General features: G+C 38.7%; 1 pseudogene; it reads right to left on the bottom strand.

Moving 5' to 3' along the window:
- Window positions 1-24,040, bottom strand: LOC112858834 (lanosterol 14-alpha demethylase-like; annotated as a pseudogene).
- Between the last annotated feature and the right edge of the window lie 1,411 nt (window positions 24,041-25,451).

The raw sequence follows: 25,451 nt of genomic DNA, 5'->3' as shown, positions 1-25,451 counted from the left end.
TCATTTTGATCTTTTGTATCAGATAACTGGGTTTTCAGGCATGTGAATCGTGGTTGTGTAATCCGTAGTGGGAAAAATACCTGTCATTGAGATCAAGTTCACATAAATGAAGTATTAGTGGACCAAATTGTCTTGATACGAACATAAACAACATTCTCCTTTATGTGGCTATGATGCTTTGCTCCAGTGGCACGTAGGCAAACTTCTTTCCTGATGCTGGACTGCCCCAAAGGTAGCAATCAGGATTAAAGTCCAGATGTTCTACCCATAAGTGTGTAAATCTTTGATTGGCAGTGGGAGGAGCACACACCTGATGTCCTGGAGGAGTGATACACCCTGCTGTAGCTGGAGGGTTTGGGCCATTCTCATCATGTTCATTATAGGAGGTCAAAGTCTTGATGGTTCTGTTACACACTTATCAAGGAAATTTAGATCCTTCAGCTGGTCACAAATTAAAGGAGTCAGATCTTCGCAGACTGTTTTCTGTTCCAATTTACATGGTTTCGTGTGGCCACAAAGAAGCCCGTCCAGGCGTAGTGATTGAGGATGTATGCTGCCCTGCCAAGAGCAGTCCAAGAAACATGGCTGCCATTTCCTCATCTGTCAGATGATGTCCATCCTTGTAAGTAGAATCTACTAAAGTTTGGAGAATTCTTTTGACTATCTGTGTTCTTGGATTGCTTTATAGAAAATCTTGACCGCTTGATGAACTCTGTCCCTGTGTCTGAAACTAGGCAAAGGGAGCCAACCTGGCCGCAGCCAAGCTACGTGGCTAAAACTTCCATCCAAATCTGCATACAGTTGTGCCACTGTGTCATTGAGTTGACTTCTGATTTTCTTTCCGTGTAAGCAATGGCTGGCTATTGAAATTAGGAGCTCAGAAAGCGCTTCAAACAAGTTTTTCTCTTCACTTTCTCCTCAACTTTGAAAGTATTCTGGGACATTTCGGTGGCTCAGTTGATTGAGTGTCCAACACTTGATTTTGGCTCAGGGCATGATCTCACAGTTCATGGGTTCAAGTCTCGCATCTGGCTCTGTGCTGACATCCTGGAACCTGCTTGGGATTCTCTCTTGCCCGCACGCTCTTTCAGTTATAGAAATGTGCTTTCTAAAGTCGGCTATGTTAAGGCGAGTTTTTAACATTTTCTTCTCCAAAAAAGAGTTAGGATTAGGCACATCACATGCAACTCCCGTCCCCAACACAGGTTTGTCAGACATCTGTAGATACTCTTTGCATTCAGGGTTTCATTTTTACTATGAAAAACCAGTACGGCAGCACCATTCCCCAGAAGGTAAGTAAATGTCTTGCCCACTGTGTTAAAACTAAATACAGGTCCATACTTCTCATGCATTTTCTAGGAATTCAGTTGGAATTCTCCCAAATGCTATGGCATGTCCAAGGAATGGAATTGTAGAGAAAACATATGGGGGACTTTTCGCCCTGGCAGGCAGGGGGGCCAGGTGGCCTACTGCAAGGCAGGACAGGTAGACTAGGCCAAGGGTGAAGTGCAGGCAATTAGCGTGGATAGGAAGTTGTCACCAGTTGGTCACCCTCTCCGTAGCCTGCCCCAGCACCGACTCACCCACCTGCAGTAAACCCAGCAACATTATCACGGCCCTGCGGCAGTCACTACAGTTTGCTGGAGAAGCTGGAGGCTGAGGTCGCTGCCACTCTTCCAAATCCACAGAGCTAGAGAAAACAGCAGTTGGGTGTCTGGAGGCGGCCTTGACCTCCAGTTCTGATTTTTTATTAAAAAAAAAAAACAACTTTTTTTTTAAGTTTATTTATTTTTGAGAGAGACAGAGACAGCATGAGTGGGAAAGGGGCAGAGAGAGAGGGAGACAATCCCAAGCAGGTTCCGCCTTGTCAGTGCAGAACCCGATGTGGGGCTGGAGCCCACAAAACCATGAGATCATGACCTGAGCCGAAACCACGAGTGGGATGCTTAACCGACTGAGCTACCCAGGTACCCCCCCGCCAAAAAAAATTTTTTTTTAAGTTACATTTCCATATTTACAGGAGAAAAGTCCTAAGGCTAATTTGGTGAGAATGCTGTGGTTTTGATGGATCTTTTGGGGAGCATTTTTTTATTTCTATACCCTGAAAACCTTAAGCTCTGTGGCTCTGTGGTGTGTGAGAGGAAGGGATAAATTGAGGAACAGGACTTAGTAGATCCTCAGTAGGTTTACAATGTTAGAAGGAACCCTAAGTCCCTCTAGTTTATTTATTCACCCTGTTCAGGAGACTTCTGTAGATAATGGCCAAGTTTATTTAAACTATTTAAATACTATGCTCTCTCCTCCACCTCCTCCTTTTTTAGAACTGCATATAGCTCTGCCTGTATCTTTGTGTTTTTTCTTTAGAAAAAGAGCTTTATTGCCTCTCATGATAAATAGTCACCACCCCGGATAGCACAGGTCTCCGGTAAACAATTGCCCATGGCTTGGGTCTGTGCCTCCTAAATGTGACTTCTCTGTCAAAGGAAAGCAACAGCCAACCCTTGTGAGTTCTTGAGGGTTTCATGATCATGCTTCCCCTGCCACTTTATCTTGTTATTATCATTTGTTTTTACTATTTATTTTTTGTGCCTGTATCTTAACAGGAAATGAATACTACATAGAATAAAGTTTGTTAACTTATATGTGCCTGACTCATGGATAGAGCTTAGATTTTTGGCAGCATTAAAAATCTTAGTGTGGTAGACAGAATAACGGCTTCCCAAAGATGTCAATGTCTTTATCCCGGGAGACTGCATATGTTATGCTACATTGCAAGGAGGCATTAAAGTAGCAGACGGAATTAAGTTTGCTGACCAGCTGACTTTAAAATAGGGAGATGGGGCGCCTGGGTGGCTCAGTCGGTTGGGCGGCCGACTTCGGCTCAGGTCACGGTCTCGCGGTCCGTGAGTTCGAGCCCCACGTCGGGCTCTGGGCTGATGGCTTGGAGCCTGGAGCCTGTTTCCGATTCTGTGTCTCCCTCTCTCTCTGCCCCTCCCCCGTTCATGCTCTGTCTCTCTCTGTCTCAAAAATAAATAAAACGTTAAAAAAAAAATTAAAAAAAATAGGGAGAGAATTTGGGATTCTCTGGATGGACCTAATGCAATCAGAAAGGTTCTTAACGTTGGAAGAAGGAAGCAGAAGAAAAGGTCATAGTGCTGTGATGTGAAAAGGACTCAAGTCTTCCTTGCTGGCTCTGAGTAGGAGGAACGAGACCATGAGCTGAAGAATGCAGGCATCTTCTAGATGACAGGAAAGTCAGGGAAATGGATTCTCCCCTGGAGCTTCCAGAAAGGAACATGGCCCCACACATTGATTTCATTGCAGGAAGGCCTGCATCAGATTCCTAACCTACAGAACTTCAAGATAATAAATTCGCATTGCTTTAAGCCACTAAATTTGTGGTGATTTGTTACAACAGCAACCGGAAACTAACAGACTGAGTTATCCTCAAAACCTCACTTTGGCCTGTTCCGTGTGATGACAGGATCAAATGTTTTCACACAGAATAGTTACTTTTTCCAAACAAAATTTAAATGCTCTGAGAGTTTACTGTGAAGTAACAATAAGCTAAACTATAAGCTAGCTTTTTTTCAGAAAGAAAAAGTAGAGGGTGGAAAACGAGAAGTCCTCTACAACATCAACACATTGTCTGAAAGTGTTTATATTCACAAAACTTAAAACTGACTCATGAAACTCTATTCTTTTTGGAATACTGTTACCAAGCCATAATTAAAAGAAAAAATGTTAAATTGTTGATACTGGCAGTCACCAGGACTCTTGTATTTGGTTTTTGGAGTTCTTCATTCAATACTGGCCGGGAGCTTTGTAGACTAAGGATGAAGTCATTAATGAAATCTCAAACTCATTCTAAACATTGGAGAAGTACAATTTCATTACTTAAGAATTTCCCTGGCCTACAATGTTGAGCATCACACTCGAGTTAATGTAAGAAAATGTACAGAGAGAGAAGAAATGCTCTGTGACTGGTTTTCATAGTTGAGACCTTGCACAGCCGTGACTGAGAATGCAATTGTGGGCTCCCCCGGGTCCATGGGATCTACCAGCTGGAGGGCAGAGCTCTTTTTGTGCAAAACGTATGAACTAAACACAGGTATAAAAGACAGTAAAAATAGCAACAGATTCTCTAAATAACTCATGCAACTATACAACAAAAATAAGTTTTACATGGTTGATGCCAGAAATGACTACCATATAGTAGACTCATAATTACAAACCTACAGGGTACACACACGTGTATTGCTGTTTTAAAATTTGAGATTTACATGTTACCCGTGTAATATCTTTACATATGTATATATTGCTTATTCTACAAAGTTAGCATAACTTGATTCTAATCTTTGATATCATAAGTTTTTCTTAACCTCCAAGAGAAGAAAAATGTTGTAAAAACACACTGAAAGCAGAGTTCAGATAGTCTGTATGGTTTTGACCTTTAGGTGTGTGGTACCAACTGCTATCTACACCTAGGAGTGTATAATGTACTGTATGAGCTCATCAAATTATCCTACTTTGCTGACGGGATCTGTTTTTACAAAGAAATGTTGTACTTAATGCCACTAGACAATTACTAAAAAATAGTGTTATTGAAGCTTTATTGTCCTGGAAACTCTTTCTGTTGGATAAAAGAAGAGTTTAAAGAAAAGATTTTTTTTGTCTCAGAATTTCAGTCTAGTGTGCCGCCCAGGCCTCTCAACACAGCTTTGAACTTGGAGTCTAAAAAAACGTTTGATCTTCTTTGTCTTTCAACTTGACAAAACGTCCTTCTTCTTTGAAATCCCCATTTTATGTGTGCTTGTCAGTGTGTTTTAGAAATGAAAAGCTCTTGGGGGTAAGGTACGAGTCTTTTTTGTTTAACCTTTGAACGTCCTCCTAAGCGCCTGCTCTACCAGTTGGCATTCCAAAAATATTGCTCATTAAAATTCTCATTCTTCCTATAGTGGTTTGGAAATGATAGTAGTAGGTGTTGGATTTAGCTTCTTCACTTAGAGCCTTTTAAAAATAAAAACCCTCAAAGGTAACATTTCATTCCATTCAACAAATATTCTTAAGGTCCTTCTGCATGGCAATAATTAATGTTCATTGAAAGATGAACTGACACAGCCAGTATGATCAAGTTGTATGGTTGAAACATAAGAAACTTAAAAGTAACTCATGGATTCAAAAAATTTATTCTTTTACTAGGACCAGAAAATCTAACTTGTTGCCAAATGATGTAACTTGGTCAAATGACTAAACCCTACCAGACATAGCCCTATAATAGCTACCCCTCCTTGAATGAAAGGAAAGGAAATATACAGAGAAAAACGCAAAGTTATACTTTATTAATCAGGTGGGGATTTTGCTTTAATTTTATGCAGAACCCTAGTGACCTATAAGCTGAACCCCATGGAAAATTCTTTCCTAACCACTACTGTCCTGAAATGCCCAATGTCTCTCTTCCATGAAAGTAGGGTGTGTGGATAAGGAGTAAAGAAAAGGCAAAATGGGAACCAAGTGATCATGATAGAAAACAACACAGGAAAGAAATATAATTTATTAAAATTTGTCACATGAGTCTACCTAGAATAACAAGGAGAGCCCAGCCGTTGTTCTAAATGATCTTCTGCAACTTAAGATAAACTTTTTAGTAGGAGGTATCTGATGTTGCCTTAATTTCTGTTGAAATAAAGTAGAAGGGTGACTATTCTGATTTTAGATTAAACAGCTTAGTCCATCGGCTTTCTTTCTGTCTTGGCAAAAAACCTATTCAGGCTGCAAACTCACCATTAGAAAGAATGTGTTAGTAGCTAAGATAGCCATTAATAAGTAAGAATATAATCATGTCTGGTTCAAATAAATGCATTTGCATAACATTTTAGACTGCATCTTGAATAATAAGGCATTCGCTGATAAGATGAGAGACTCTTTTTTTTTTTTTCTTCTTCCTGGCATTTGTCATTTACTCACTTTTCATTTTAAGAAAGCACTTACTGACTCCTCAGCCCGTTGATGTCTTTTAATAGCAGAGTGCAACACTGCTGGTGACCTCCATTTATGTTTCAACCATGAGCCGAGTCTAGAAATAGACATCAGAGCATACTGCTATGTTGGCAAACCACATCACAGAGACACTATTTTTAAGGATAACTAAAGAGTTTTGTTCTTAACAGTTATGGCAAAATAAGGAAAACCAACATGACTGTGGCAGACAGAAAGGCCTGCCACCCACAAGAGGAGGAAAAACTGGATTCCCCCAGGGCTCCGCTGGTCCCGTTTGGGGGTTGCTGGGTGAACCTTGAAGCCTGTGGCAAAAATGGCTGGTGGAGTGGCAGCCACACATGCAGCTATTGGTAGTAGAGGAGCAAATCCTCAAAGAGAATTTTAGAGTCTGTGATGTCACCCCTCCATCCATTCTTTTTCTTTCTTTTCTTTTTTTTTTTTTTTTTTGAGGGAGAGAGAGAGCGAGCACTTGTGAGTGAGTTGGGGAGGGGCAGAGAAAGAGGGAGAGAGAGAGAGAGAGAGAGAGAAAGAGAGAATCCCAAACAGGCTCCCCACTGTCAGCGTGGAACCCGACGAGGGGCTTGAACTCACAAACCATGAGATTATGACCTGAGCTGAAGTCTGATGCTTAACCACCAGGCGCCAACCGCCCCGCCTCTTTTTTTTTTCTTAGCTATTCTTCTTAATGCCCATTTGGCTTTGCCCACTTCTCGGAGACTGCTTTCAATGGCTGTACCAGTGATCACCAGTGCTGCATCCAAGGATCAGCTCCCTACTTGCTTCCTTAGCCTAGTTTCAGTATTTTACAACTGGTGGCTACTATTTTCCTCAAACATCTTTCCTTTGGTTTCTGCCATATCACACTCTTCCAGTTTTCCTCTTGCGTCACTCACCATCTGTTCCCCATTCCCCATTCCTGGCCATTCCTCCCCAGTGAGAAGATCAGAAGAAAAAGTATTTAAAATGTATTTTAGCAAGTGAAAAATATATACTTTCAGGAATATTGATAGACTAGCCGGATATATGCTTGCTTGTTAATCTGATTGCACGTATTAACAATCACACATCAATAGAATAACATATTAGTGTAGAGAGATTAACTTTTCCAATCTCACATTTCATGAAATAATTCTCTGCAAAATCTTCACTTGTGGCCTTAAGATCAGTCTCTTACTGTTAGAATCACTTTCAAGTCACTGAATACAGTTTTCCTGAATACACCCATTTAAGATTTAGCCCTTTTGGAATTTTGCATGATATTATCACTGGAAGTGTTATCCCATTAGGGACATTTGTACAACATTATCTGCACAGTGTTAAGACATCTATTTTTTCATTTGTCTTTTAGATACGTATTCATGATCCCCACAATGTAATCACTATATTTCTTTAAATAATTTCAGTAGGTTTGCTTATAAGGATATCTAACACTTACAATTGTGAGGTCCTACCTTCCATAATACTAAAATCGGTATTTCATTTCTAGGCCCCCATTTTATGGAAAGTGGCTTCCATTAGCATCTAAAACTAGAATTAACTGAAGTCCTTTGTGCCTGGACATAAAATCAATTTCCCTAAATATTACTTTGATTTTTGAATAGAGTTATCTGTTAATCTGAGTTTTTGGTATCCTTGAGATTTGTTTGTTGTCTTTTTATACAGAAATTGTGTTGATTTTTTTTTCTGTTTATTTATTTTTGAGATAGAGCATGAGCAGGGGAGGGGCAGAGAGAGAGGGAGACACAGAATCCAAAGCAGGCTCCAGGTTCTGAGCTGTCAGCACAGAACCTGATGAGGGGCTCAAACCCAGAAACTATGAGATTATGACTGAGCTGAAGTCGGATGCTTAAACGACTGAGCCACCCAGGTGCCCCTGTGTTGATTTCTGGTTTAAAAATACAATATTTAATATTTTGAGTTATCATAATGCCTTTTGTTCTTTAAAGTTCAGCCATTTTATATTTTTTTGTTTTGTTTTATTTTATTTTATTTTATTTTATTTTATTTTATTTTATTTTATTTTATTTTATTTTATTTTATTTTATTTTATTTTATTTTATTTTATTGAGTCCCAGTGGGAGAGGAGGCAGAGGGAGGGAGAGGCGGAGGGAAAGGGAGAGGGAGAGGGGGAGAGAGAGAGAGAGAGAATCCCAAGGAGGCTCCGCACTCAGTGTGGAGCCTGTTGTGGGGCTTGATACCACAACCCTGGGATGACCTGAGCCAAAATCAAGAGTCAGGCACTCAACAGACTGAGCCATCCAGGCTCCCCTAAAGTTCAGCTTTTTAAATCTCTACCTTCTATTTATGAACATAGCAAATGTTTTGAAAAATATTTGTTTCTGTTTATAAGCTTAGTTAATAAAACATTTCAGATGTTTAAACAGCATTTATAAATTTAATATATTTAATTTCATTTTGTACTACTTTAATTACCTGGCTTTAAAAGATAAACATTCCCAAGTACTAAAAAAATTGTGTAAATCTAACAAAATAAACTTACACATATAACGAATATGTTCTAACATTATAATGTAGTAAAGTGCAAACTCCAAATCCTAAAATATAAACTACTCAGTCATGGATTTTAAGTTGTCACTCAAATAGGTCAAATTTTCTTAATCATTACAACCACATTATGTCACCATATATGCAGATTCCCTTTTAAAACAAAAATAATAATACTGTGGTCTTGATTCTCTACTCCTTTTAATCTTAATTTTATATCTTACTGGGATTGAAAAATAAGTGTTTATTTAAGAAGACGGTTACTGAGGTTATTTAAAATACATTCTCATCTGGGTCATATGAACTGGCTGAAACCAGTTTGTTATTTTTTGTAAATGTCTGTTGTCACTTTTTGTCACCAGGATATAATGCAAATAAGCGTCAGACTAGATTCTACCTGCCACACCAATGTCTTTTAGTGAGCAATCACATCACAGTAATGGTATCTGCTCTGTAAGTCTCTTGAAGTCATATTCTTCCTGTTCTTTTTCAACAGCCTCTTATAGCAAGGCTTACCTAAGCAAATTCACTAATATTCTTGTATCAAGATTTGGCTAATCATCTATTGGAGACAGGCAACCAAGAATATTCAGAACCAGCATGTGGACAGAAGATAATTTCAAGATCCAGCCCAGGGTGCTATATCTAAATGTATAGGTTACAGGGCTCTGGATTTTTAGTGAGCCAAATGTGGGGAAATGTCTCTATAAGATTCTAAACAATCTAAACAATACTCTAAACAGCTCTATACATATCCTGAGTATCACTAATTTTTGCCAATGAGAGGTCTATTTCTTACATGTATTACGTGAATTCTCAAAACCCCGGCTATTGCTAAGGGCTAAACACAGTTGAAGTGCATTTAGTAGCCACCCAAAGAACGTGAACTTTCCAATTACATGCTGAATAACCATATTTGAAATGTAAATTTTTTTTATTTTTTTTAAATATGCAGTTTTAAGTTTATTTATTATTTTGAGAGAGACAAAGACAGCACGAGTAGGGGAGGGCCAGAGAGAGAGAGGGAGAGAGAGAGAATCCTAAGCAGGCTCTGCACTGTCAGCACAGAGCCTGGTGTGGTGCTTGAACCCATGAAGATGGGAGACCATGACCTGAGCTGCAACCAAGAATTGGACACTTAACCCACCGAGCCACCCAGGCATCCCTGAAATGTAAATTTCTCCTTTAGACAACTGGCCTCTCCTAGATGTAGACTGAAACTAACATAAATTTGCATTACACTGGTTATATTCAACAATTTAAAATAAATTATAAATGTACATACAGTGGTGAAAGAGGCATACTCATTAAGGAAGACAATTACCATCCTAGTTGATTGAGTTTATATACATTCTAGCCATGAAGCTGACTGGATTCTTTTCAGTCACTAAAATGGGCTATACTGAACTTTGTAGTTGCTATCTCGATGACTCTATAAATCAAAGTAGATACATAACCTTGTTTTTTGGATTCATACTATATACCAACCAACCATTGAATTTTGCACCCACCTCTTCAATCTCTCCTTCCTGTGGATTTTCGTGTCAGCACAAAAGCACCGCATTCATCCATATCCTCAGGCCAAATATTTATGAGTTATTCTGCTTCCTCTCTTTCTCTTTTTCATCCCTCCCATCCTACCCATCACCAAGTTCTGTTGCCTCTGCCTGTAGAACAGATCCTAAATCACCCATCCAAGTCACCATGACCTCTGAGCAGTACGATTTCAACATCCTGGCTTTGCTGCTTCCCCCTTGCCCCTTTATCATCCATTCTTCATGCAATGTTTGGTTAAAATTGAAATTAGATGTTTCTCCTCTGCCCAAAATCCTCTAAAAATTTTTACCACACATAAAATAAAATCCAAAGTCCTTACCTCATCTTCTAAAGTAGGACCTTTGCAGATTATCTGATCTCATCTTCTAGCCCTTTCCTTACCCAGCTGGAGAGCGTTTATTTTCCTAAAACTTAGCTGATTTCTGCCACAGGACCTTTGCCCTAGCTCATCTCTCTGAACAGAGCACCATTTCCTCTTATTGTAGGAAAATTGATTCTTTTGGGATTAGAATTTCAATGTAAGTTTACCTCCTTAGATAAATATCTCCTGCTCATCTAAAGTAGACCCTAGTCACTCTTTATCATTTCACACTATTTTAATTCTGTCCATTGCGGTTATCAATATTTACCTTTTGTATGGTCACCATGTTTATTCTCTAATAATACATGCAAATGATGTTTATTTTGTTCACTACCACATTGCCAGGGCATATGGGATATGCTGGGCACTCAGTGCACATTTTTAAAAGCATAATCATTCAGAATGTAATCCAGGTCTCAAGATGTCTATTGACAGTCTCTGTTATGTATCCTATAAGCACCTCATTATTTAACTACTTAATTGCTTTCTTCTGTGGCCCTTGTGACAAAGACCATCAATCATCTGTCAATGCAATTTTTTTTTGCACCCTCATAGGTTATGGGGCCCAGAAAAGGTTACTCAGAGGCTACATTTGCTTTAGTATTTTATGTTTGCTCGAGTCTACACATTCAATTATTACATGTATTAATATGGCAATTTTAACTGCTTATGTTTATTTTAACTACTTACACTATATTTAAATATCTACATTAAATTTCTTTTAAAAGTACTTCATCTTACTAACAAAATCTTCCCAGGTACTTAATCAATTCTTGTAAATCTAGTAAATAAAACTTACATATATGCTAAATCTTACATTCTTGTAAGTGTTCCAGAATTGTTTATGAAACTAGTAAAATTATAATTTAAAACCCAAAATCTGGACACCTGGGTGGCTCAGTAGGTTAAGTATCCAACTCTTGATTTTGGCTCAGGTCATGATCTCAGACTCAGGTCATGATCTCATGGCTGTGAGATTGAGCCCTGTGTTGGGCTCTTTGCTGGGCATCAAGCCTGTTTAAGATTCTCTCTCCCTCCCCCTCTCCCTCTGCCCCTTCCCTGCTTGGATGCATGTGTGCTCTCTAAATAAACAGATAAAAATTTAAAAATAAATAAAACCCAAAATCTAAGTCAACTATCATTTACACATTTTATGTTAAGAATTACAAAATTAAAGAAGAAAACTTCCCTGAAACCTCAAAAATCTAATAGGCACAGATATTTTTCCTTCACACAAAAATACCAATTTACAGATTTTATTTAATTCATAATTTTGATACATAATCCAAGTCTTCCTGGGGTTGAGAATATAATTATGTAATGCCATACGGATTTGAGGTTACCACCCCAAGCAATTTTTAGGGTTCACTTCTCAGTTGGCTGAGGTTGCATGCCAATAAGCAGTCTGGGCTGGAGGTGAGGTCTTACACTGCAGATGTGCAAGGTGAACTTTTCTTTTTTATGCCACCGTATGTCAGTCCAAGCTTTCAAGCTGTGATGTTAGTGCCCTCCAGACGGGGCAGGCTTGACGTCAATTCCTTGGATTCTACTTACACATTATCTGGTCTTCACATGTGATGAATTTGCAATACCCTCACAAGATTTGTAGCTAATTTTCTTCTCTGAATAACTTGGATTGTTTCCTGCCTTCTTAGATATTTGTCATCTGATTGGATCCTGCATATATTTTAAATATTTTTCTCACTCTCTTTCTGCAATCTCAAGATCACTTTTCATCCACCTTTCCCATAACTCCCATCATGATTTTATCATTGATCTCAAATTCATTCTATCCTTCTCATTATCACTGCCATTGCCTTAGCGCAGGTCATGATTTTTTTTTTTTCCTCACTTGGACTCTTGTTCTTCTCCACAACTATTCAGACCCACTTAGTATGCCACACATTTGTCAGAGAAATTTTTCTTAAATGCAAATCTGCTCATATTCTGCTTAAGTTTTTTTTTTTTTCATAGTTGTAGGTAACCTTCAGTATTAAGTTTAAAGTTCTTAGCATGGCATTTTCATCCATCCATTTATTTTCCATCCATTTGCTATCCATCAAAGAGATAGCTCCTATTCACTGCTGGATATTATCTCTATCTTATTTTATCTATAAAACCTATTATCTCTATCTTATTTCTATCTACAAAACCTTATTTATCCTTAAGTTCTATTCCCCTAGTCTCCCTACCACTCTGCCTTCAGTAAGATAGACCTATGTCCACTTCCTCAAATCTGCTATGATGTCTCCTATCTTGGTTTTCCTCCAGAAGTTCCTTCTTTCCAGAATTCCCCTTCTTCCTTAGTCACTGGACAATGTTATACTCCTTTCTCAAAGTTCAACTCAAGTAACGCTTTCTGTAGTGTCTTCCGTGACTTGATTCTTCATTTGGGATGAGTTACAACTTTTCTCTGCTTCCATGGACATATTTTAGCATTAATTACAGTGTTGTAACTCATGATTCTGTTGTTCATGTCTTCACATTCATGGAGTTTTTATCTCTATGTCTCAAAAGCATAGAAAAAATTAAGCATTGTAAAAACTTTTAATATAGGTGAATTAAATAAATAAATAAATAAGTGAATAAAAGATGCCCATCTTTCAGATTGATTGTGTTTGGTCCCCAAGCCACTCCTAGGGATTATCTCTGCTACTTGACAGTTCAAGACGCTCATCTTCAGCCATGGTGTCAGGTTGGGTCTAAATCGCTCATTCGAACAAGCAATACGTAGTCTGCAAAATCCTGATGGAAAAGTTGTATTTCTTGAAAGCATTTAACATAAGGACCTAAGGTGGGAGACTTCTTCCTTCTTTATCATTCATACACATTCATATCCCCAAAAGAAGGTAATCATTTAGGTAATGCTTTTAAAAGCAACGGTATGCTTTTAAAAGGAATTTGAGGGGTGGCTGGGTGGCTTAGTTCGTTAAGTGTCAGACTTTGGCTCAGGTCATGATCTCACAGTTTGTGAGTTCGAGCCCCACGTCAGGCTGTGTGCTGATAGCTCGGAGCCTGGAGCCTGCCTTGGATCCTCTATTTCCCTCTCTCTCTGCCCCTCCACCACTTGTGTGCTCTCTCTCTCTTTCTCAAAAATAAATATTAAAAAAAAATTTTTTTAATAAAATTAAAAAACAAAACAATATGTTCATGATAGAAAATTTGGGGAAACGGGAGCCTGGGTGGCTCAGTTTTTAAGCGTCCAACTTCAGCTCAGGTCATGATCTCGTGGTTTGTGAGTTCGAGCCCCGTGTCGGGCTCTGTGCTGACAGCTCAGAGCCTGGAGCCTGCTTTGGATTCTGTGTCTCCCTCTCTCTCTGCTCCTACCCCACTCACGCTCTGTCTCTCTCAAAAATAAATACACTTTTTTAAAATAAGTAATTTTATTATCCCAATATGCATACCTAGATACTGTATTTTAGCTTTGTCCATTTTTTTTTAACTTTGATATATCTTTTAAATGTCTTCATCTCTAGGCTCCTCTAATATCCCTTTTATTTGCTGGTCACTTATCTGTTGAAGAATTAAGGCCATGAGACATGCAGAATTTCATACTTTCTGGATTTTTCTGATTTGGTATTCTCGGTGAGGCTCTGTGCATTTTTGTGTCTTTGATGTTTTCTGAAAATGGAAGCTGGATCCAAAGGCTTGATCCGACTCCTATTTGGTCTCTTTGGCAAGACTGTAGGTGGCTTTATGTTCTGTCACCAGGAAACACATATTATTTTTGGTTGCCTCCCTTTGGACATGTCAACAGCCATTGATACACAGGGCCTATATCCATTAATTCATTAGACATTGCAATTCTTTTTAATTTATTTGTTTGTTTTCATTTACTGGAATAGTTTCATAAAGAGACACTTCCCTCCTTTACAACGGGCTATCCAGTGATACCATTCATATAAGAAATGCATAATAAATGCTTGATTTTTTTCCTTCATTTTCTAGTTTTCAGAACAGATAGTTGATTACTGTTATCCTTTGAAAATGACCAATTAGTTAATCTTTAAAAAAAAATATTGCTCGTGGAATGGCCACTGTTTCTGGCCAAAAATACTGTTTTTTAAAGATCCAAGTGCTAAGACTACTCAGTTTGTTATCCCTACTGGATAGGGTTAAAAGGATTGGGATAAACTGCTTTCCTCTACCCCAAATTACTTTAGGTAACTGACAATTGGTTGAAAATTTTACACTTCATTTGTGTCTTCTTTTAAAATATGAATGCATTTAGCAACACCATGCCCCACACATCTATCTTCACGGTCATTTCCAACCTGTGCAGGTCAGAGGATATCAAGTTGAGAATGAATTTAATGAATAACATAGCCCAGGGTTATCTCAGAGGCTGTCTTAAAACTTGCAGAGCTGTGCTCCTGAGTAAATTTTTTCTGGAAGCCTTGGGGCAATCCCTCCTCAACAAGAACCCTAATATAAATTTGAATTAAGCAAACATATACCATGCAAAAGAAAGCGAGTGTTTAGCGTATCACTTCAGGAACACAAACAAACATGACAGAATGAACAATTCTTTCCACAATCATTTCACAATTTATATGGTTTTTACTAAATAAATCTGTTTTAAAGAAATCAAATTTCTCATTTGGAAGAAATGTAACTTCTCATTTCTTATACAACTGTTATATCCTCGAGGGAAATATAAATATCCAAATGAGAATCCTTTTTTTTAGTAACAGCGGGTACATCGACTTGGGTCATATTGATTCTCAATTAGATGTTGAGATCAGTTGTTGAATGAATACTAGTAGCTATGATTTATTAAGTTCCTACTAGGTGCTGGCTATTGTATACATGTTTTGTTTTGTTTTATGTCTGTTATTCTCACCGTAACCCTGAAATGTATGTAGTCATTTCTCCCTTTTATGGATTAGAAAATGGAGGATGGTGTATTTGAAGAAATATAGCTAGTGGGGCGCCTGGGTGGCGCAGTCGGTTAAGTGTCCGACTTCAGCCAGGTCACGATCTCACGGTCCGTGAGTTCGAGCCCCGCATCAGGCTCTGGGCTGATGGCTCAGAGCCTGGAGCCTGTTTCCGATTCTGTGTCTCCCTCTCTCTCTGCTCCTCCCCCGTTCATGCTCTGTCTCTCTCTGTCCCAAAAAAATAAATAAACGTTGAAAAAAAAAATTTAAAAAAAAAATAAAAAAAAAGAAATATAGCTAGGAATTTTGGATCTGAGAATTCATTCTGGGGCCCTTGGCTTTCAGAGTCCATGTTTTTGTTTTGTTTTGTTTTGTTTTGTTTTAATCTATTTTACCACACAGCTAGCCAGGCTTTGACTACACAAACAGATGAAATTTCATCTCCTTTCATGAGTAGAACACGAATGGTCTTTGTATACAATTTGTTATTAATGTCTCTTCTACCTCCTTTGTACCTTGATAGGAATAAAAAAATAGCTGTCGCATTTCAACAGATTATGAGAGGAATAGATCTTAAATTCTAAGTGGCTAAATAACTTCGAATTAAAAACAGGTTACAAACGTTATCAAGTAGACAGTCGTGCATCTGTTAAATACTGGGCGCTGCAGGAGATACAAAATGAAGAAGGCACGACTCCTGCTCTTTAAGCACAAGATAACCTAGTGAAGAAATACATGTGGACATAAATAACACAAGGTGTTTCCTTGCTGTCAGAAACCCGAGGTAAAAATTGTCGTGCAGAGGCTGTGTGGATTAAAAGGATGTTTATGCTGGCGTTGTGGGGAGGGGTGGGGAGCGGTGGGTGGCCTGTGAAGGATCTTGACTGGATAGACATGGGTGATTTGAGGCTGGGATAGGAGTGTGGGTGAAGGGAGCAAGGTCTCTCCCCTTGGAAGGAATGAGCCATTCAGAGCGTTCAGAGAGGGCCTTAGTTGCAGAGTTGCGCCAGGGAGGAAGATGGTCACAACTGCAGGTGCCAGAGCCTGCGTTGCACCCCTTACTTGGCGCCACCCCTCAAATTTTGGCCTCTTCCTCCATCTCACTCTCAGCAGATACACTTGACCAAATTTAGAGAGAAAAAAAGCAGTCGATATTTTAGTATGACACAAACAAACCTACCTGTATGTGTTTAGTGGCTCCTTCCTCCCAGGGCGGTAGAACAGTTGTTTCTTGTAAGACTAATTCCTCTGCCTGCTTTGAATTCACTTTCCTCTCCTCCCCACCCCCAATCCTCACACCCCTTTTCTCTCTTTTGCTTTCAACCTCCCTCTCTCAGCTGGATTCTTCTCAGCCCAATTCTTCCCTATTTACTCTCTCCAAATAAAAATGAAAGCTTCACTAGCTTCTTGATCCCTGTCCAGCTCCACCCTCCTGCTCTGCCCTTCAGAACCAAATTACTGAAAACCATTGTCTACAAATCTGTCTTGATGTCCTCATACTCAGTTCTCTCATCTGTGGCTTCCTCAAACATCTCTCCACTGAAATGACTCCACTGAAATGAAATTAAGAGCACTGATGATGACTTCACTGGTGCTAAGCCCTGTTGATGTTTTTCATTCCCATCTGTACTAGTCAAGGTAGTTAATGCAAACTTGCACAACAAACCTTTAAGTATCAGTGGCATAACATAATAAATGTTCCTTTCTCAGTCACGTACAGTCTGATGCTGGTCAGATAGCCCCTTCCGTCCTGTAGCTATGCCATATGGACTGTGTAACTATGTGAAACTTTAGTGGCTTAAAACAATGTCAGTATTTATTTTGTTCATGGGTCTGCAATTTGGACAGGGACTTAGGGATGTAGTTTTTCTCTGTTCCACTCAGCATCTGCAGGAATAGCTCCAAGGCCAAGGCTGAGGGCTAGACTCACCCAGACATGCACTCCCTTACATGTCTGGAGGTTGGTGCTGGCTGTGGCTGGGAGCTCAGTGGGGCTTTGCTGGGACGCCTACACGTGGCCTTCCCACATGGTTGCTGGACTTCCTCACAGCATCCTCACAGCATGATGTCTTGGGCAGGCATGGCAAGAAAGTGCAAGGCACAGCTGAATGCTCTTTCCTGACCTACTGCTAGGAGTCATGCAGTATCACTTCCACTGAACTCCATATATATATATATATATATATATATATATATATATATATATATACATATATATAATATATGTAGAGAAAGAGAGAGGGAGAGACAGACAGAATGGGAAGAGAGAGAGAGCAAGTCAGTAAGGAGAAGAGAGAGAGAAGCGGGGCTCATGAACCATGAGATCATGACCTGAGCTGAAGTCAGATGCTTAATCTGACTGAGCCACCCAAGCACCCCACTGCACTGCCTGTAGAAGTGAGTCACTGAGGCTGGCTGCCGCAACTGACTTGACTCCTTCGCAGCATTGATGCATTAACTCTGCTTCCTTGGATGGAACTTTCTCTTTCCTTCTTTTTTATGACCCACATTCTCCTAGCTCTACTTTTTTTTTTTTTTTCCTTAGGACAAAACCTCAAATCCACGATATGGTCTGGACCCACACACTTTTTCATGCTTCTCTCGCATTGTGTTCTCCTTTGATTTTTCTGTTCCAGCTACATGAGCTGTATTTAGTCTTTTACCTAGACACATCCCTAGCTGTTTTCTCTTCCTGTATGCTTCCCTTAGCTCTTGTGTGTATTCTACAGGTAGTTTTTCTTGACCTTCAAAATTAGTTCAAATCTATCTATTATATACTCTCTAATACAAGCATATCTGTCTTTCTTCAAAGCATTTATATCAGTTATCAATCTTGATTAATTTCTTATTTATGTCAATCTTCATCTTTATAATATAAGCTCCATGAAAGGGGCCTACCTGTTTCGCTCACCAAATTATCCATACTGTCTACTTAGCACAGTGCCTGGCATATAATAAATATTTGTTGAATAAATGAATATATCACTCAGCCTAGGAATCTTGGGTAGCAAGAAATATAGTCCAACTTTTATCAATAGTTCTTAAATTTGGAAAAGTATATGTGTGCACATGCGTGTGTGTGTGTGTGTGTGTGTATCTGTCCTGACATTTACTATTCAGGGTCAGATATGCTTACCATCCTGCAGTGAACAGAGCAGTGTTGTACGATGAAGAATTACCTGACACCACACACAAATAGTTCCCCTTTCTTACTTTGAGAAATCATAAACCAATGGTTTGACTGAACTTCTAAGCAGGCCTTCTGTATGAGAACAAGCAAATATTAAAATCTGATGGAGATAAACGGAAGTGTTGTGGCATTGAGTGTCTTCACCCCATCTTCTCTATACTGTAGACAGAATGCCAGATTCCTGGGTCTCCATTTAAGAGCATGAATATAGTAGGAAGTTGTGGCTATTTGGCCTTGCAGACTATGCAGACCTGTGTACCTCCAGCAAGTAAGTCCACCAAGCCTCTGAAATTTAATAGAGTTGCCTTTATGTACTGGCAAGGGGACAAGTTCAATGGCTCCAAGCATCAGTGCTGTACCTGTGAGTGCAGCAACAGACACACAGCAGATTAACTCTCTTAAATTTGGTTACTGTGACTGAAATGACAAAACAGGATGAAAACTTGACATGATCAAAATGCTTATGGAAGAACTTAAATGCATATTACTAAGTGAGAGAAACTAATCTGAGCAGGCAACATACTATTTGCTTCCAACTATATGACATTCTGAAAAAGGCAAAGCTATGGAGACAGTAAAAAGATCAGTGGTTGCCAGAGGTGCAAAGAGAGACGAATAGGCAGAGCACAGAGGATTTTTGTGGCAGTGAAAATATTTTGTATGATATTATGTATCATAATATTGTATGTATGATATTGTAGGTATAATATCTTTATATTATAATGATGGATATATGTCATTGTATATTTATCCAAACCCACTGAATGTATGACATCAAGGGCGAACCCTTAGGTAATCTATGGACATTATATGATCTAATGGATCCTTGGTAACAAATGTACCACTCTGATGAGTGATGTTGACAATAGGAGAGGCTATACATGTGAGGGGCAGGCAGGGCATATAGGGGAAATCTCTGTACCTTCCTTTCAATTTCGATGTAGACCTAAAATTTCCCTTAAAAAAAGATAGGCTTTAAAATAAATTTTAGGACATTATCCAGTGTAATAAGATGAAGTTAAATACTGGCTAACATTTTTCCCACCCCTGGGAGTTAACCCTAAGGATTACAGTGGAGATAATGTCTGTATTCATTATCTCTTGCTGCATAACAAATTGCCCAAAAACTAGTGGCTTAAAATGAAATATTTACTATCTCTCAGTTTCTTTATCACCAAAATGAGACTGCCGTACTAATTAAAAATGACTTAAAAATTTTGGAACCACACTGAGATGCTCAGAAGGTAGCCCACTGAGAGTAGGTTTCCATAGAGCTGACTTGGTGCAAGTTCCTGGCACATTAAAACCCCAGTAAGTTGAGGGGCGCCTGGGTGGCGCAGTCGGTTAAGCGTCCGACTTCAGCCAGGTCACGATCTCATGGTCCGTGAGTTCGAGCCCCGCGTCAGGCTCTGGGCTGATGGCTCAGAGCCTGGAGCCTGTTTCCGATTCTGTGTCTCCCTCTCTCTCTGCCCCTCCCCCGTTCATGCTCTGTCTCTCTATGTCCCAAAAATAAATAAACGTTGAAAAAAAAATTAAAAAAAAAAAAAAAACAACCCAGTAAGTTGAGATGCTTCAAGCAAGCAAGGTATAGAACCATCCTTCTTACAATAAATAACATTATGGCTGTGAAGGTAATGGTAACCATCCAATTAAAGATACACCTTGAGTGTCAGAGGCTAAATTTTCCACATTAATAAATATTCATAAGTCTCAGCTGTGCTGCGTTTCTCTTGACCAGAGTTGTGAGCCCTAGGTAAATTACAGGGCTGTGTGTGCAGGCTCCTGGATCATAGGAACAATTGCAAAGCATGAAGCACCATAGTGAGCTTCTAATGACTGTTATCATCCTGGTTAAATCAGGAAGGAAGTAGAGGAAAATGAACATCCAAATGTTACTCATCAAAAAAATAATTGTGTGTTGTTTTGCAGCAGAAGATGTACAGAAGACAGATGACAAGTTCAGGAGCAGGAGAAAGTGAGGTTTGATTTGAATGTCTCTCTGGGATGGATACTTGTTTAAAAATATTCATGTGTTTGTATAGGTGGAATTGAGAGAGCTCTTTCAGAATCTAGCAACCAACCCATTTCCTTGTTATTCTTTCAAAACTGCAGTGTGAGATTTAAAATTTTTATATGATCTTTTCTGTAAAGCAGAACCTTTAAAATTATATCACGTTTGATTTTTTGCAATAAATTGCAAACACTAGAGGCGCCTAGGTGGCTCAGTCAGTTGAGCGTCTGATTTCAGCTCAGGTCATGATCTCACAGTTCATGGGTTCAAGCCCCGCATCAGGCTCTGTGCTGACAGCCCGGAGCCTGGAGCCTGCTTCAGATTCTCTGTCTCCCTCTCTCTCTGCCCCTCCCCGATCATGCTCTGTCTCTCAAAAATAAATAAACATTGAAAAAAATTTTTTTTAAAATTGCAAACACCAGATTAATCAGAGCTTTCATGTCTTATGTAGGCTTTTTAAAAAATGTGGTCAATTTTCTAATGATATTATTTAGATTTTGATAAGCCTTCCACATTTCAGCTCATGCATATTTATTCAAGCATTAAAAATATATAAAGAGCGAAAGCAGCCTTAAGCCATTTTCTTTAGTGTCTTAACTCATACAGAGTCCCAGGGTGATGGCTGGAATCCTGACACCATGAGACATGTGTGGCAGAGGGGACGTGACCTGGGTTTTTAGGGTCAGATAGACCTTAGAGCTGAAATCTTTGATTTCCTCTCTGTGTGAACTTGGAAGGTGATGGTATTTCTTTGAAGATGCAGTTCTCCATCTACAGAGCGGGTACAACCCTTCACGCTTGTGTGGGATCCAATGTTATACATGAGATGCCTGTTTTGTCTCCTCTCATTATGTGCTTTAAAAGTTTGCATAAATATGTAGAACAAAAGGATGAAAAAACTCTAAACCTAAATGCTTGACGCTTCTACAGTTTTATATATTATACTATACATGAAAGGGTATTCTTGTTTGTTTTGTTTTTAATGTAAGTTCTTGCAAATTAATATACCATTCTTTCTTTTTTATTGAGGTGTAATTAACATACAACATTAAATAAGTCTCATGTGTACTACATAATGATTCGATAGTTGTATATTTTGTAAAATGATCACCACTGTAAGTCTAGTTAACATCTATCACCACACATAGTTACAGACTTTTTTTCTTTTGATGAGAACTTTAAGATGTAAACTCTCTTAGCAATTTTCAAATATGCAATATAGTATTATTAACTATAATCTTCATTCTGTACATTCCATCTCCATGACTTAAGTATTTTATAACTGGAAATTTGAACGTTTGACCCCCTTCACCCATTTTGCCCAACTCTACCTTTGGCAACCACCAATCTGCTCTCTAAGACATCATTATTTCTAAGTTTGAATAGTATGTCACATTTAATTATGCTAAGTCTCTAGAAAAAAATTGTATACATGTAGGGCTTAATATATAAGGTATATAAAAAGTGTTAGGGAGAGCATGTAAATGGATATGAATATAAGAGACTGGCTTTAATTACATTACAATAAGTTATAATTACAAATACAATTAATTCAACAAAATTTCTTTTGAAAATCACGCATTGCCCTCAGTATGGTAGATAAAATGGTGAATAATATACGCGATATTTATTCTCATGAAACCTGCATTTCACAAATAGGAACTTGTTATCGGGAAAACTACAACTAGAAATTGCAAAATCCTGAAATTGGTAAAATATGATCAGTTAAATTTTATTCTGAAGAAATAACTCGGTTCACTTCTTGGAGAAAGACAGTGTAAAGTTAAGTAAGGCAGAGTTAAGGTAGAACTGATTAAGTCCTGCATTACTGCATACCTGTTAGCATAGTCTTAGGCTATGCTGATCATTCATTTCAGAAAATGATACCTACTAAACACTGGGTGGTGCTAAGCAAGGGTAAGAAAAGTAAAATACACTAATCTTCTCTAGAAGATCTTATAGTCTGGTATAGGGTTAAGATAGTTACTAAAGACCGTATATGATATGTGATATATCCCACAGAAGAGGGATAAACAAACTAATAATAAAACAACAGAGCAGGAGTTTAAAAGAAGGGAGAGATGCAATTTGCTGTAACCGGGAATGACTTGCTGGAGAGGAGAGGCAAATGCGAGAGATCTTGAAGGATGGGTAGGGGTTATTCGCGGAGAGATGGTGGTAGAATCCCAGGGTCCAGTTAGAGAACAGAAAGAGCTTTACCAAGGTCTTCAATTAGCTGGAGAGCATATATTTAAAATGTTCCACGTTCCGATCAATTTGACTGCCCACTTTAATCACCAAAATATTCGGGACCTCACATCTTAAAAGGAAAGTGGACAAAATAGAATCTATTCCAAGGATGACGAGGGAGTCTGAAATGCCATTTGAGGAAGGGTTGGCAGAGTTGTAAACTTACCCTGAAAGAAGAAGCCTAGAGGACACAATGGGAACATAATTTAAATATGCAGAGGAGTGTCTCATGGAACTGGGCAGAACTAGAGTCAAAAGGTGGAGGGAGTTTACAGCTGTCAAGTCTTAACTGTCTGTGGAGATGTTTCAATAAATCTGGATGATCTTTGGCTAGAACAATTGTTCCTCACTGGATTGCAGGTGAATTAGATGAAGCCCAAGGCCCTTCCGACATCAATTTCCTGTTCTGACATCAATAATCCTATTTGCAATTGTGATTTTATTACTTGAAAATATATTTGGAGTTACTTGCAGAAAGATGAACATAGTAGTGCCATATTTAAGTGCAGAGAAAATCTTTTTGAGTGGGGGTACCATTTCGTTTGCTTTCCAGCACAGTCACCCTCTGTGTACCTGCTGCTTCTGAATCAGTGTGGGCTGGTGATGGTGACCCCATTTCAGCTCCACAGGTGATGCACATGATCCAGACTTAAGACAGTCAGACTATCCAATTGCCCTGGCTACCGTGATTGCCGCAGGGGGGAGAACATGATCCATTCAGGCCAAACCTATTTAACGAGTGTCAGTAGTATTTCTGGGAAAGGTCATCTATCTTCCATGCTGAATATAATGCTGAGAATATATACAGCATGGAGCTGCCATCATTATCCACCGTATGAAGCCCACGACAGAAGCCACACACGGGAGGTCAGAACCAAGTGATGGAAACTCCGTCCCGGTGATATCATTTGAATCTTCAAATTCATCTTAAAGCCAAACAGAGGTAACTCTGGACTTTTCAGGTTATGTAAAGTAAGGATTTCATTTTTGTAAACCTGTTGCAAAACCCGGTGCTCTCGCTTGCAACTCTGGGGTCCTAACTAATGCAGAGCTAGTGGTGCGACAATTTCAATATGGATAAATAAAGCTTAGCATATCTACTTGATAGTTTGAGGGTAGTCACTAAAAGTTATTCTTAGGAAGACTGTGTAACCACATGGAAAGAGACAGGATACAAAGTGCAGTCAATCCTCATAGCTGGTGGATTTCTTATTTACAAGTATGCCTACTTCCTAAAACTTATTTGTAGTCCCCAAATCAATACCTGCAGCCCTTTTGCAGTCACTCATGGCCACGTGCAGAGCGGAGAACAACTTGAGTCACCAAATGCACACATTCCCAGATGAGGTTGAGCAAGATGATGCTCTCTCTTCTTGCTTCGGCCCTCCTGCTATAAACAAGTGTTCTTTTTGAGGTCTATTAGTGACATGGATTCTGCATTTTGGTGCTTTCTGTTGGTGGTTTTACTGTTTCGAATGGCCCCTAAGTGTGTCGCTGAAGTGCTGCCTCGTGTTCCTAAGCACACGAAGGCTGTGATATACCTTATGGAGAAAATAAATATGTTAGATAAACTTGGTTCAGGTATGAGTTACAGAGCTCTTGGCTGTGAGTCCAGCGTTAATGAATCAACAATATATATTAAATAAGGTATCTTTAAACAGACACACACATAAAACATGGTTATGCATGACTAGTTGATGAAAGTGTTGTGATGGAGGCTCATAGGAACCTAACCTTGTATTTCCCCTAGGACTATGGTTTAGTATTTGCTAGTTTGGTGTTTGCTACAACTTAATAGAGCATAATTACCAGCAATAATTGGATATGTGTAAAAAGTACACTCAAAAGGAAAAAGATTGGGAAAAAAGATGAATTGAAATAACAGCGGTTGTTGTTAGAGTGACGGGAATGTAAATTGTTTTAATCTTTTCCCTAATTTTCAAATGTTTAAAAATAAGATAACAGCACAATGGTGCTATTGTACATTTAAAAAATACCACCGAAATCAAGAAAACCAACAAAACAACCCAAAAATCATGTCAGGCATTCTATTCAGAGCCAGTTTAAAGCGATATATTAAAATTAGTTCATTAATTTAAGATCCCACTTGATTTAAACATATAACCCCCCCCCCAACAACACACACATAATAAAATCTTTGGTATAACTCACTTTGATTTTCCACTTAAATCACCCAATTTGGCTCTTAATGATTTTTTTTTTCTCCCAAATCAAATTATATCTAAGAATTGTGTCAAAGCTCTAAATGTATAGATTGTAATAATCAGAGCATTGGAGCATTGGAAAGGATGATGGGATTTATTTCATCTAACTTCCCATTCAATATAAATGTTCTGTTTATACCATCCCCAAAGGAAAAGCATACAATTTTTAAAATGTTTTTTTATAAAAAAAAATATACTGCCAAATAATCTTTTTGGTCAGTTATAACTGTTAGGAATATTTCTTGTATTTATCCATATTCCCATCATAATCTATCCTTCTCAACTACAGAAGGTAAATCAATTCCTTTTTATACAATACAGCTCTTTAAATCTTGTAAGAGAGCCATAATGTTACTCCTATGGCTTTTTTCCCCCCTGGGTTAAATATCCCCAGGAACTTTCTTCATTTTTCCTAAGAGTATTTCTCTAAATCCTTTGTTGTCCTGCTCACTCCCCTCTCCTTGATCTCCAGCTT

This window comes from Puma concolor, chromosome B1, assembly GCF_028749965.1.
Source record: "Puma concolor isolate L17-30 chromosome B1, mPumCon1.1.hap2, whole genome shotgun sequence".
In the NCBI taxonomy this organism is placed as follows: domain Eukaryota; kingdom Metazoa; phylum Chordata; class Mammalia; order Carnivora; family Felidae; genus Puma; species Puma concolor.
This window is presented reverse-complemented; position numbering and strand designations above follow the sequence as displayed.